This window comes from Schistocerca nitens, chromosome 6 (assembly GCF_023898315.1).
Source record: "Schistocerca nitens isolate TAMUIC-IGC-003100 chromosome 6, iqSchNite1.1, whole genome shotgun sequence".
Lineage (NCBI taxonomy): Eukaryota > Metazoa > Arthropoda > Insecta > Orthoptera > Acrididae > Schistocerca > Schistocerca nitens.
In genome coordinates this window covers 121,731,554-121,747,148 of record NC_064619.1, presented here as the reverse complement: position 1 = coordinate 121,747,148, position 15,595 = coordinate 121,731,554, and the positions used below count along the sequence as shown (strand labels likewise).

The 15,595-nt window shown below is 43.2% G+C and overlaps 1 protein-coding gene across 1 annotated transcript in view; it reads right to left on the bottom strand.

Moving 5' to 3' along the window:
* The window catches only part of LOC126263252 (uncharacterized protein C6orf132 homolog), a 362,262-nt gene that overhangs the window by 283,291 nt on the left and 63,376 nt on the right, over positions 1 to 15,595 (bottom strand). The window lies entirely within an intron of this gene.

Genomic DNA, 15,595 nt, shown 5'->3' with positions numbered 1-15,595 from the left:
GAAGGAAGTTGTGACAATAAGAGCGAATGAAGAAAAAGAAAAATTTCAGAAGACACGTGTGTACACCACCATTTCAGTGGCTTATCAAATACTTAAAAAGAAAAACACTGATACGAATGTGGGGAAATTAAAATTCTTTTCACTGTGCGACCAAAATTTGTCCTTCCAATCAATGAAATGCCTCTCCACAGCTCCTTGTGTCGCTATCATGAGAACATCAATTTACTCTTGAATGCTCTATGTGGGTATAAGAAGGATATTTCTAAAATGTCATCAGAACTAATCACGACATTAGTATGCAATCCTGAAAATAAACTCTGCATATCAAGCACATGTGAAAGTTGTCATATCTGAAATCTTCTCGGTTAGCTTAATTCCTTAATAGATGATATAAACTACTTAGCTTGGTTTGTTTGGAAAACTGTTGATGGAAAAACCTGCAAAATTTATGAAGAAAAATACTGCCTCTGAAGTATTTGAAGAACTTGTTGAAAAAATACCTCAGTTCTTAAAACACTGCTTTTTGGTGAAAACTCAGGGTACATATTTTCATGAAAAGAAAGTTGCTGTAGATGGTAAAGAAATCGTAGTACAGATCGATTATGCCGAAAATTATGCTGCCAGATTTCAAAATGAAATTGAGTCTGCATGATGGAACTCTCACCAGAGTACAATCTGCACAGCAGTTGCATGGATAAGTCCTGGAATGGTACAATATTATGCAATTGTTACTGACGAAATATCACATGATAAATCTGCTGTCAACACACTCCTTCGAAAATTGATTTCTGTGATCAGGAAAACTTATCCAAAGGCATCAACAATAAACATTTTTTCAGATGGTGCAGCAATTCACTTTAAACGGTGTTATTCTCTCTTAATTTTAACTCGCCTTCAGGAAGAGTTCAAAGTTCTGTTACGATGGAACATTCTAGCTACAGATCAGGGTAAGGCAGTGTCGATGGTGTTGGTGGGGAACTGAAGAGATTAGTATGGCACTAAATATTAGGTGAAAAACATCTTGTTACGGATCAGAGTCTTTTTGCTCGTGTGCCACGAAAGTGACAAAATCATTGGAGATGACATTTTGTTCCAAAGATGAAATGGATCGACAGAAGCCACAATATGATACCAGGGTTAAAGACATTCAAGTGACGCCTGACACTCACTCTAAACACTACAATGAAGTTGTATACCCCTATAACGTGATGTACAAAGAGCATGCGTTGGCCCAAAAAAGTTCCAATTTTGATTTTATGAGGGGCCCATGTGTCCAGATTGAAACATTGGAAGTACATTCAAATGTTGAAGTACGTACTTTTGCAGTGGTGAATTTTATGACTAGAAAGACACCTAAAAATTTCATAGGACAAATTTTACAACTCGATAACACCGAATGTGAGACCACTTTTATGAGAAAAAGCAACTCGGATTTCAAATTTTCATTCAAAAGCAAAGACACGTCATGGGTTCAAATTTGTGTTATATTGTAAGAACTTTTATCACTTATATATCACAATGTGAGTTCTGATAAAGAATACTGACACTGTGACATTAGTAAAGTAATTATTTTATGAAAGGTGAAGCTTCAGAAGTTTTCATTTGGTACCTATCCCTTTACGCACACTAACTGTCCCTTTGTGTCACATAAGTATAAGATGATAACTGAAAAACAATAACTTTCATACAGTAATTAATACTACATTATGTGGCTATTAATTACTGAAATTATGTGACAGCACATTTGTATAGTTTCACATAACTTCAGAGATTTCATTTTGTATGAGTCCCTTTTCGAAACAAGAAAATTAGTGCATTTATTTTTACTTCAGTTAACAAGACGTTTTACCTTTTATGCTTTTAGTATTAGCCTTAGGATTGAAGTTATCTGTTAAGAAAAAAATAAACATTTATAATTTGCTTTACGTATTATTTTTGTAACAATATAGAACTAACAAAACCTTCAAAATGTCGCATTCCGTCACACGGAATGGCCCCGGAGATTAGTTCAGAATATTTTATAATAAACTTCCTTTCCTCCGAGAAAACTTACAAAACGCCTTATTTTATCATTCAAGTTTGTTAAATTTAAGTCAAAGTCAATGCAGAAGAATAGGAATTTTCACGGTACTTGACACGGCGAGGACGTCAGCAAAGTACTACTTTGAATAAATTTAGTGAAAAAGGACTGAAGTCTCAATGACAGTCCACAAAATTAATGCATAAAAAATATGGATCCGCATTTATATTTTTAAATTAAAAACCCAACTTTGGTTTTGTGCGTAAGACGGGATCACAATTACATCACTAATTCTCTCGCGCACGTTACAAATGTTCCTTTAGGAAACTTTGACACATTGTTTCATAGCTGCTCTAGCGCCTGAGGGTTAAGCAGCCCCTACGACACCCCTCTGATGATGTTTGCCTGCCTTCAAACGCTAGAGCAACCGTAAGGCAGAATGATTTCGAAGTTTCTGACAGGTAAAAATGTAACGTGCTTAACTGAAGCGCGTGGTGGCAGCGAGGGTGTTGCTAAAGTAGGGAGGGGGTTTCGTAGAGGAACCTCTGCCGTTTCGTTCACACACATCTTAATTTTGCATTCCCCCACCCCCGCGATCACGAGAGTGCGAAAAAGAAGGCACGAAAAAGCATATGAACCATTTGCTGCTTCGGATCACGTTAAGATTTCACAGTCCCTAATGATTCCAAGCTGTACAGCAGTGCCAAAGTTGGGGTACAGCAGTGCCAAAGTTGCATTCGCGCTACACTCCAAAGAGGTCAGATGTCTTTCAGTGGCGCTGTAGCCCCACGATGTCCTTATAGAAGGATAGAAACGCTAAGGGGTGGCACCAATGTCGAACGTTGTGAAGAACTTCGTCCTGTTGCTCATCGCAACGCGAACTGTCATTTTCGACTGCGAAATCTGTGGGTGGGGTTTGTTTCAGTTGCGTCCTTCATGCCACCCCCTGTGGCGTTTTAGTGTCGATTCTGGTGTGCATGAAACATTTTTCTGGGCCAACCGTAAGAGAACTGCTTGGTTTTAACGCTGAGTGTCGCGGTCCTAATTTCCATCGCAGAGGCGGCAAAAGAAATGGTGAAATTTGTGTAAGAAAGATTGCGATAACCTTCCCATCGTTTGACACTTGCAAGGTAGCGTTGGGAAAAATTGTGGTGAAATTTGGTGTCAATGCGGCGTACACCATTTACCCTCCTTACAGCTCACAGGAACCTTTGAGCTGTCGTCTTTTTTCGCACGTTTCGATACCTTGCTGCTCGAAGAACAGCCCAGCCTGAGGGTGAAGTCGCAGGGCGTCACGCTTTTGCACTATTACACAGAATGTTCGTAGGCATCTATGAGCCAAACCTCAAACATAGAAGTCGGAATGAGAGACAATTACGAGGTAATGCGGGTGCCAGCACGGAAAGCGCAGGTGGTGGCTAATGCGTGTGCCACTGCTTCGCACATCGGCCTACTGGCGTGGCAACAAGCTGAACTACTGCCTCGACGCGTCACCGAGCGCCCTCGATCTGCTCAGCAGGCGAGTGCCACGCGGGATCTGTAGAGGCCAGCCTACTGCTGCAGCTCCCACCCACACATCCCACTGTCTGCGACCAAGGACGCTGTCTGCTGCCCCATTTAACGCACGCCTCACCTGCGCCCTAGCTGCAACGGAGAGCGCTCTGCTGTTCGCCTTTTAAAAATGCGAGATAGCTACGTGTGTGACATTGTGACCTGACTGGCAGTCCCCCACTTGTCCGGGAGGCTTCTTGCCTGCAGACGCTGTGTATCTCGCTGGAACCTTTCATCGAGGCTCGGTGAGTCATTCAGGTGGCACTCACGACCCTGGGAACAACAATCATTACGTCTGAGGCTCCTTCTGCCCACATATATTCTCTGTCACTACGGAGAAATTGCGACAGCACATGTCCTAACACCAGTCTAGTACTCCAAAAAGCAAACCTAGACAACACGAACAAAGCTGATCACGTGACTAGCTACAGCAACGTTCCCGTTCAAAATCATGTTGTTACCTGGTGGCAGTGGCCGTCGCGGGCTAACACGACGGCTTGCTGCTAAAGCCACAAAATAGATTGGCGATGAGAAGGGGAAAGAAGTCACTGTGGTGAAGGGGAACGAGACGAACCGTGAGATGAAAATGTTGAAGCCAGTGGAGTGCACACTCTGGAATGGGAGACGCGTTACCGAGCAGAGCGGGGTTCAGGTGCCTATCACAAACAAAAAGAAATAACGTGCGAACAATAAATATTTCACGATGATATAGGCAAATATCAGTAATCTCCCCCCCCCCCCTTCCACCTGCTTCTTTAAACAATGCATCAAACAGCTATTTTTTATGCTTCGGAATGTTTCTGATACCACATCTGCACTATTTGAGGTGCAAATAATATAATAGTATAGGTACCTTCAGTGGTACGAGTGTACATGGATAACGGCTGCCAAACGTGTTGCAAACACAGTTAGTAGTAAAGAAGTAATAAATCTAAAGAAGTAATAAATCTATGGAAATAATAAATCTAAGGAAGTAATAAATCTAAAGAAGTAATAAATGACCATGCCTGACGCAGGTGTTTTATTGTATAAACGGAAAAAAACGTCTAAGCCGTTAGTTAACTAATCTGGGTGACCGAATAACCGTCTAGTACTATTCAAATATTACGAGGGCTAATCGGAAAGTAAGGTCCGATCGGTCGGGAAATGGAAGCCACTGTGAAAATCAAAAATGTTTTATTTGCTACAGTTAGCTGCACCTTCCAGCTACTTCTCTACGTAATGCCGCTCCGACTTGGGCATTTATCGCAGCACTGTACAAGCTTTCCAATACCCTCGTCATAGAAAGCTAGGTCCGATCGGTCGCGAAATGGAAGCCACTGTAAAAATCCAAAATGCTTTATCTTCTGGTAAACCTTCCGGGATGTAAGGTCGTGGTCCATGAAACTCTTCGGCTCCTAACGTTTCGTCCAGAGCTGCGCTGGACATCTTCAGAGGGGTGTTTCTCCTCCGGTGAGTCTTGCAGTCGGCAAGACTCACCGGAGGAGAAACACCCCTCTGAAGATGTCCAGCGCAGCTCTGGACAAAACGTTAGGAGCCGAAGAGTTTCATGGACCACGACCTTACATCCCGGAAGGTTTACCAGAAGATATGTCATCCGGTCGTGAAAGCCTTCATACTATGACCAAAATGTTTTATTTGCTACAGTTAGCTGCACCTTCCAGCTACTTCTCTACGTAATCGCCGCTCCGACTTACGCATTTGTCGTAGCACTGTACAAGCTTTCCAATACCCTCGTCATAGAAGGAAGCCGCCTGTGCTTCCCGCCAACTGCTCAATTCTCTACGCTGGTCTACAACTCGTTGTATGTGCTGCCAAAATGTTGACTTTATGGCCAGTCGTTCATGTGAGCAGAGACGAAACTCAGCGGGAACTAATTACGTGTTGTACTGTAGGTGATCAAACACTTCCCATCGAAAACGCTACAGGAGCATCTTCATTGTCCCTGTAGAGTGGCGCCAAGAATTGTCATGAAGAAGGAAACGCAAATACAGTTATGTTACGTTGGCTGCGTGACATCAGGCGATATTTCTCACCAATCCCTTACACTTCGCGGGAGACAATATCTTGTAGGCATCTTTACGTGCTCACTGTACGTTCTGAACTGAAAAGAGCGACCTGACGCGATCGAAGGGCATTCTAGAGACACTGTATAACACACCTGTCCGAAGCTTAACCAAATTTTCACTGTGGTTTCCATTTCACGCCCGATCGGACCTAGCTTTCCGAATAGCCCTCGTATTAGGCAGATATGTCTGCAGTACTATGAACAGTACGTAGAAATATCGAATTTGCAAAAGCTTCACTGCTCTTGCTGCACACAACTGAACTTGAAGACAAGCAATAAAACTTGTGAGAAAAATTGTTCCGTCTATGGGATTTTATTTCGAAAGGTTATCGAATAAATGAGTCATTATGTGGGAACGAGAGAACCTATTAGCAAAAAGTGTATGCTACATTACTTTTCTGCGATGAAGTAAAGCATCAAGTCTTCTCCTTTGCAAGAAAATGAATTTCTTCTCGTTCGTACTACCGCCTTAGCATCCATACTTAAATTCCACAGAATTAATCTGGGATCTTACAAAGAACAATATCCGTGCTGCCACCCTGCTCAGGTCTTCAGTGCCCTTTACCGGGTTATTTTATTCATTTATTTATTTTTTGCTTTGGGCTGCAACAGTGGTTACAAAAGTCCCGTATTAAAATAATTGCAATGTCCACAGTAGAACAATTACAAATAGTTCGCCAGACAAACGTAAGTTCTTAATATAAAATAGAAACACTAGAAGACGAACACCAGACAGCCAGCAGTAGTTACAACAGCGCCAAGTTAACATTAGTGCAATTTTCACAATGAAATAATGATGAAAGCTAAGTTCGTTATATAAATTAAAAACACAAAATGGCAACTCATAGTTCGAATCGGGCCGGTTCCAGAGGAGAACGCCATCCACAACAAATTATAATTGAAAGCAGGGCAACAGCGTCATTTACAAAGATAAGGTTTTTGCAAAGTAAGAACACTTAAAAGTCCCTGCTTTCGAACCGTGGACGACAAGATCCACACAACTTACAGGCAAAAAGTGGATACTGGCGTCTTTTAAATAGTTCGCGAGCAAAGAATATATTTATGTATCGATGATTTGCAACCGGTACGGGTGGCGGGATAACACCTGTCAGCCTCATGCGGATGAGGGAGGTCACATGACGTCTACCGAGGTGAACCATGAGCAAGAGGAGACGTTCGGTTATGGCCGCCCTTGTAGTGGTGGGATACGTGTTACCGTGTAATAGTTTCGTAGGTCGCGGCAGTCAAGTTGTGTCTACTTAGTGCGTGGCAGTACTGTGCTGAAAACAGGATATGATGATGATGATGATGATGATTGGTTTGTGGGGTGCTCAACGACGCAGGTATCTGCGCCCGTACAATTCGAATCTTTACACTGTCCAGTCTCCCCAGTTCCCCGAATGATGATAAAATGATGAGGACAACACAAACACCTAGTCCCTGGACGGAGAAAATCTCCGACCCGGTAGGGAATCGAACCCGGGACCCCCTGATCCAAAGGCAGCAACTCTAACCACTACAACACGAGCTGCGGACTGAAAACAGGATGTCTGATCAGATATACGTTATATAAAGATAAGCTTATGTCGTCCATGATGGACTGTGCTTAGCAATTGGAGACCGTTTACGACAAAAAAGACAAATTAAAATTTGCTAGAGGATGCGTCGTAACTTTTGCTGCTATCTGCTTAAGTGATCTAAATCATAAAATAATTCAAGTTTTTTTTTAATTTCTCAAATGTTTTGTTTGCAATAATGATAATCTTAAGTAAAAAGGTTGTAAACAATTAAATAATTATATATTTGTTATCTGTATCTTTGATACCCAATGAAAACTAGTAATGAATGCCCTTTTGACTTACAGGGCACTTCATCTCTACATTTGTACAGTCTGTGGACTGATTATGTTACTGGTTAGCGTGACATCTAAAGATGAAAATGTATATCTGTGACTAATCTCTCGGGCTTGTTTCTGCTGGAAATATATCGTAAGTAGCTTTATTATAGTTCAAAATTTGTAATCTTTATTATAGTTCAAAATTTGTAATCCTAGTGCCATATTACTTTAAAATATCCTGATTGTGCCGTATCATCCATAGCGAACCATGAATCGATAGGCCTGGATGGTTCCTCTTTCCGTCTCCAGCGCGAACTCGAGCTGCCACCAATGACCTCGATGTCGACAAGAAAAAGTCTTTCCTTCTTCCCATAAATAATTTTACTTTAGAAGGACGGAGCATCTTCACTGTTCTAAGCTCTTCTGCAGGGAACAGAGGCAGTATATCGTCAATAACGTGCAAGCGTTTCTTAACCTTTTTTCTTTTTCTTCTTTCCTTTTCCTTTCGCCTATCGAGATATAACCGCTCCAACAACAAATGTATGTTTGAAAATTCTGAATGCCACCGTATTATCAACCTCAAACCCTACAGGCTTTATAGTAATTTAAGCTAAAGACCCCACAAAGACATATTTTCCATGGTCACGGCACTAGAGAATTAAGCTGAATTTTCTTTGAGCGAATTTCGCCTATCACGTGTTTCTGAGCAAACTTCGCTGCTGTCTTGTCTTGGAGCACAGGCACTGTTATATTATACCGATCACGCAAATAGAGAAAAATATATGACAAATATAGAACTTTTTTTTCTTAAAGTTCTTATTTTTTCTTAGAAACCTAATCTCAATCTATTATTAATCTAAAACTTATGTGAGTTATTGCGAAGTACTATTGTTTGAATAAGTTGGATTTTCGCGGATATTGATTCCAGTGGAAAGTAAAAAAATTTACTTCAATACTACTCGTTACACGCACCAAAAAATATGTATGAGAGAGAACTTCTGGATGATTAACATTCTTTTGATACCTTAGATAAAGGAATCCTTACATGAAAAAATACTAAAATTAATTATAATAATATTTGTGTACAGAAATCAAACTAATTATTTCTTGCGGACGCCACACTACGAACTTTCGGAAACCAAAGTAGAAGAAATGATCAAAGATATGTCAGTTTGGGCAGAGGAAACGAATGGTTCAGTAAAGGGGAACAAAGTAAATTAATTCAGTCGTTCACCAATTTCACTTGTCATCAAGAGTCTGTGAACTTGGAGCAACGATACTTAGTCCGCAATTTTTAAAAGTCTGCTTACAGTTGTCGGTAACCATTGGATAAAACATGCGTTTCCTCTGTCCCTTCCTGTAGAATGGACCCGTGGTGTCGTGAGACCGGTTAGCCATCGACGAACAGTGTCGCCTTTCAGGCACTCCCAGACGACACGGCAAACGCATTTACAGAAGAAGAAAGACAGCACGACACACGATCCCGCCACCGGCTGCTGCTGTGGACGACACACACACGCGCCGGTCCTACCGTCTCCCGTAGCTGAAGGAGTGCGCGCGGCCCAGCTGCGACTGAAGCACCCCCTGCCGCGCGCCGCCGCCGCCGTCCACCGCGTCGGCCATCAGCGCCTGGTAGCCGCTCCTGCGACCGCCACACACAAAACGTTACTCCGAGGCACGGCCACAGCTGAGCACCAGCGTCTCACCGCAGTCTCAAAGCTGCACGTCACTGTCCGCTCCTCTCCTCCCACCCACCCCCGTCGTCTGTCCAGCCCCAGAGACATAGAACCCACCCAGTACGTTGTCCTCGATGGTGAGTGTTCATCGGAGGTGAGGGTATCATCTGGAGTGCCCCAGGGAAGTGTGGTAGGTCCGCTGTTGTTTTCTATCTAGATAAATGATCTTTTGGATAGGGGGGATAGCAATGTGCGGCTGTTTGCTGATGATGCTGTAGTGTACGGGAAGGTGTCGTCGTCGAGTGACTGTAGGAGGATACAAGATGACTTGGACAGGATTTGTGATTGGTGTAAAGAATGGCAGCTAACTCTAAATAGAGATAAATGTAAATTAATGCAGATGAATAGGAAAAAGAATCCTGTAATGTTTGAATACTCCATTAGTAGTGTAGCGCTTGACACAGTCACGTCGATTAAATATTTGGGCGTACATTGCAGAGCGGTATGAAGTGGAACAAGCATGAAATGGCAGTTGTGGGGAAGGAGGGATGGTCGTCTTCGGTTCATTGGTAGAATTTTGGGAAGATGTGGTTCATCTGTAAAGAAGAACGCTTATAGAACGCTGGTGCGACCTATTCTTGAGTACTGCTCGAGCGTTTGGGATCCCTATCAGGTCGGATTGAGGGAGGACATAGAAGCGATTCAGAGGCGGGCTGCTAGATTTGTTACTGGTAGGTTTGATGACGGAAATGCTTCAGGAAGTCGGGTGGGACTCTCTAGAGGAAAGGAGGCGTTCTTTTCGTGAATCGCTACTGAGGAAATTTAGAGAACCAGCATTTGAGGCTGACTACGGTACAACTTTATTGCCGCCAACTTATATTTCGCGGAAAGACCACACAGATAAGATAAGAGAGATTAGGGCTCGTACAGAGGCATATTGGCAGTCATTTTTCCCTAGTTTGTGAGTGGAACAGAGAGAGAAGATGCTAGTTGTGGTACGAGGTACCTTCCACCACGCACCGTATGGAGGATTGCGGAGTATGTATGTAGATGCAGACGTACGTACTGCTGGCAGGATTTGCGTCTGTGGGGACGAGTTGTTGGTCGTGCCTGTAGAGCTCATTCGGTAACAGTCCGACACCTAAACCCGTTCGACACGCAGTTATAACTGGCCACTAATGTAATACTATAACACTATACCAACAGCCTTATACTGATATTCTTTTATTAGGCAACCAGTTTTGATATTCCATTCACGTCATTCTCAGGCCCATTGCATGAAAGACACTAAGTACCACTCGCGCATGTATAAAGACAAGGCACCAATACGCGTATCTGGTTCCTTACAGATGCTGCCACACGAGTGAAGAGTACACGTGCACATGAAGTTCGGATATCTACGGAACCAGATACGAGTATTGGTGCCTTGCCTTATACACCGACGAGCCAAAACACCATGACCACCTGCTCAATAGCGTGTTTGTCCGTCTTTGGAACGACATACATCACCAATTCTGCATATCACGGATACGACAGTTTGTGATAGGTTTGTAGTGGTACGTGGCGTTACGTGTCTACGCACAGATCATGTAATTCGCGTAAATAAAGGGCTGCAGATCTGCGTACGTGGGGGTGGCACCCGATAGCGACCCAGATGGGTTCCAGATAATTTACATCAGGAGAATTTGGGAGCCGATAGATCAACGCGAGTTCACTGTAGCACTGCTCTGGCTCCGAGGCACGGATAATTATCCTGCTGAAAAATGATATCGCCTTCTAGGAAGACATCAGACATCAATCGATGAGACTCATGACCTTAGATGTCAAGTCCCATAGTGCTCAGAGCCATTAATTGATGAAGGTGGTTCGCAGCTGTCTGGGTGTGTTCAGTTACTACCACAGATCCCAGTCAAGCGTAGGAGAATGTCTCCTGCAGCATAATACTGCTCCCATCAGCCTACGTCAGTGGCGCACTTCACGAACCACATTTTCTGTGAAGAGTTGTGGATCCCCAACCATTCAGCACCTGTCCTTCACCTCTTTCCGTAGATGACCACGACAACAGCACGTGAACATTCGACCAGCTTCGCCTCTTTCGAGATACTCGTTCACAGGCTTTGCTTGATAATAATCTGTCTTTTGACAAATTTTCCCGTCTGCAGTCCATATCTTCACTAGGGTGGCTCCCAATTGCCTCTGATCCGCTTACATTTCATAGCGCGTCACGTGCCCGCAACATTATCAGGCGGCATCCAACGTCGTGGTGGGCAGTGGTCATAATGTTTTGGCTTATTGGTGTACATGTACGAGTGGCACTTCGTGTCATTCATGTGACAAGCCTCAAGATGACGTCACTGGAACGTCGAAACTGGTTGTCTAATAAAACAATATTAATATAACGGCTATTGTTATAGTATTACTACATTCCGTCGACCAGCCGCTATCCCATGCTCTTGAACCCAGGATGGATTTACAATTGATGTTCCATCAGGCGCAGGTTAGTCCATCACAGTGCCACGTCAAACGTGGGCAATTGAGGTAGTAGCTGGAGTAAAGAGGGGAGGGACTGCGTGGGGGGTGAGATAGGGACCTAAAGAGGGAGCGACAAGTAGTAGCGATGGACGAAGAGTAAAGTATAAAACAGATCATTTACGTCACTGAGTGCAGCATACACACAAAGAAGAAGAATTAAATGCTAGATTGCATTGAACTAATCGAAAGACTGGGATACTCCTAAAATTTCGGATTCTTCGAGATATAAGAACAATGTTTTCGCCAACTAATTCCACATAACTACTTAAATATCCAGGATATTCGGGAATTCCCGTTACAAGCTTCTAGGACTTGTACATAGTACTTCGAACAGGAATCCACGTCTGGAAACGTACAGTTTCCGTTCTACGACGGATTCAGTTCAAATGTGTAACACGTCTACATCTGCTGCACTAGAAATTGAAGAGACACCAGGTGGGATGGAGAGTGTGTATCAGAACATGCTTCGTGCGTACAATGTCTGTAACTGCGTTGGTGGTCGCCACATCGAGCCGCTGTTGTAATGCATCAGTACTGTTCTGCACGTACAGTATGCTGGGTTCTTTTTGGTTTTGGAATAATGTAAACATGTAATTGTTTATGCTGGTTTCGTTTTTATTTTGCAATAATATAAACACGTAATGTTTATGCTGCGTTTTTTTTTTGTTTTGGAATAATGAAAACACGCAGTTTTTAAGTGGTTATCCAAACAAATGTCCTTAAATGACAAATGGATGTTTCGTTATGTTTCCTTTCGAATTGTTACGTAACAATTGTACTGCATCACTCCCAATTCAGTTCTTCACGCAGTAGAGAATGAGTTAAACAACTGAACTGAAACCGTTGTAGAACGGAAACGGTACGATTCCGGGCAGGAGTTTCTATTATGTACTCACTCCCATCTATTATATCGGGAATTTCCGAACACCCTGTATTATTTGTTGGCGCCTACAGCTTGTTTATCTGTCTATATATCGAAGAGTATACTTTTTTTTTTACTGATTGTAAAGACGTAATTTATTTTTGCAACTGGTACCTCTCAAAAGAATAATATCTACATCTTTACTCTTAACACTACTTTACGGTGTGTGGCGACGGGTATTTCATGTTCCAGTACCATTTATGCTCCCTTTCCTGTTCGATCCGTGAATAGTGTGGTTAGTGGTTAATAAATGCGAACATGGTACCTCGTCAGTACCTAAGCACAGAGGATGTGGGAGGACACACAGTGAAGTGCTATAGGACCGAGCACGTGTTCCACGAGCCTAACCTGCGGCATCAAGGGTGTGTCCTATTTATTAGTCTCTTTTTTTTTTAGTAAAATGCCTGTTTCAAGCTGTACACAATACGTGAGGTATTTGTTAATTATACATAAATCAAACCAAAAACGAAGATATAATTTAATCGAAGATGGGAAAGTGTGGTAGGATCAACTTTACCAAATACGAGGGCAGTTCAATAAGTAATGCAACACATTTTTTTCTGAAACAGGGGTTGTTTTATTCAGTATTGAAATACACCAGGTTATTCCCCAATCTTTTAGTTACACAACACTATTTTTCAACGTAATCTCCATTCAATGCTACGGCCTTACGCCACCTTGAAATGAGGGCCTGTATGCCTGCACGGTACCATTCCACCGGTCGATGTCGGAGCCAACGTCGTACTGCATCAATAACTTCTTCATCATCCGCGTAGTGCCTCCCACGGATTGCGTCCTTCATTGGGCCAAACATATGGAAATCCGACGGTGCGAGATCGGGGCTGTAGGGTGCATGAGGAAGAACAGTCCACTGAAGTTTTGTGAGCTCCTCTCGGGTGCGAAGACTTGTGTGAGGTCTTGCGTTGTCATGAAGAAGGAGAAGTTCGTTCAGATTTTTGTGCCTACGAACACGCTGAAGTCGTTTCTTCAATTTCTGAAGAGTAGCACAATACACTTCAGAGTTGATCGTTTGACCATGGGGAAGGACATCGAACAGAATAACCCCTTCAGCGTCCCAGAAGACTGTAACCATGACTTTACCAGCTGAGGGTATGGCTTTAAACTTTTTCTTGGTAGGGGAGTGGGTGTGGCGCCACTCCATTGATTGCCGTTTTGTTTCAGGTTCGAAGTGATGAACCCATGTTTCATCGCCTGTAACAATCTTTGACAAGAAATTGTCACCCTCAGCCACATGACGAGCAAGCAATTCCGCACAGATGGTTCTCCTTTGCTCTTTATGGTGTTCGGTTAGACAACGAGGGACCCAGCGGGAACAAACCTTTGAATATCCCAACTGGTGAACAATTGTGACAGCACTACCAACAGAGATGTCAAGTTGAGCACTGAGTTGTTTGATGATGATCCGTCGATCATCTCGAACGAGTGTGTTCGCACGCTCCGCCATTGCAGGAGTCACAGCTGTGCACGGCCGGCCCGCACGCGGGAGATCAGACAGTCTCGCTTGACCTTGCGGCGATGATGACACACGCTTTGCCCAACGACTCACCGTGCTTTTGTCCACTGCCAGATCACCGTAGACATTCTGCAAGCGCCTATGAATATCTGAGATGCCCTGGTTTTCCGCCAAAAGAAACTCGATCACTGCCCGTTGTTTGCAACGCACATCCGTTACAGACGCCATTTTAACAGCTCCGTACAGCGCTGCCACCTGTCGGAAGTCAATGAAACTATACGAGACGAAGCGGGAATGTTTGAAAATATTCCACAAGAAATTTCCGGTTTTTTCAACCAAAATTGGCCGATAAAAAAATGTGTTGCATTACTTATTGAACTGCCCTCGTAATTAGTAAATAAAAACGTATAATATTACAATACGAGTCGACATTGCATGTAACAAATAAAAGCACCGAAACGTCCCTCAAGACCACAAAACAAAACAAAGACCGATGAAAGATAAAAAGCACAAAAATTATACATATCCTCAGATGGGCGCAATCACAACATGAAGACACGAGTTGAATGGCAGGGTATTAAACTGAAGGTACTGATAAAAGGATGCCATAGTTTTCTATCCTGCTCGGCATACGTACAGCTCTATGATCACTGACGCTGTCTGTGACGCATAAACCGTTGCAACAAGCGGATAGTTCCCGTGGTTAATGACGGCGATGTGAGCGACTAACCAGAAGCAAAGTCTATAAGACAGCTGAGTCACCGTAAACGCGTGCAAACAGTCCAGGCAGGAATCCGGATCGAAAAACCCACTCACAGACCAGGTCGATAACTGTACTACTAATGGCACGTATCGCAGACTTCAGAGAGTATCGGACCGGTGCGAAGTCGCGCTATTTACAGGCTCTTTCTCGCGTCGGTGGACGGACTGGCCGGGGTATGCGAATCCCTCTCAGAGACGAAAAAAGCTTTCATACGCTACAGTGTAGCTGAAAGTATAAAATTAAAGAAAAATCTGATCAGTCGCCACGTGCAAGTGTGTTATTTAAGGCAGTGAATCGATATTTAGAGTACGTTGATCTCACTTTGAGGTTACAACAGTGATGTTCGTTTACAGAAGTCGTTTAACTTGAAAATTCAGAAGCAACTCAAGCAGAAGTTGGTACATAGGTTCGTAGAGTTTTTTCGTCAATACTACACTACTGGCCATTAAAATTGCGACACAACGAAGATGACGTGCTACAGACGCGAAATTTAACCGACAGGAAGAAGATGCTGTGATATGCAAATGATTAGCTTTTCAGAGCATTCACACAAGGTTGGCGCCGGTTGCGACACCTACAACGTGCTGACATGAGGAAAGTTTCCAACCGATTTCTCATACACAAACAGCAGTTGACCGGCGTTGCCTGGTGAAACGTTGTTGTGATGCCTCGTGTAAGGAGGAGAAATGCGTACCATCACGTTTCCGACTTTGATAAAGGTCGGACTGTAGCCTATCACGATTGCGGTTTAT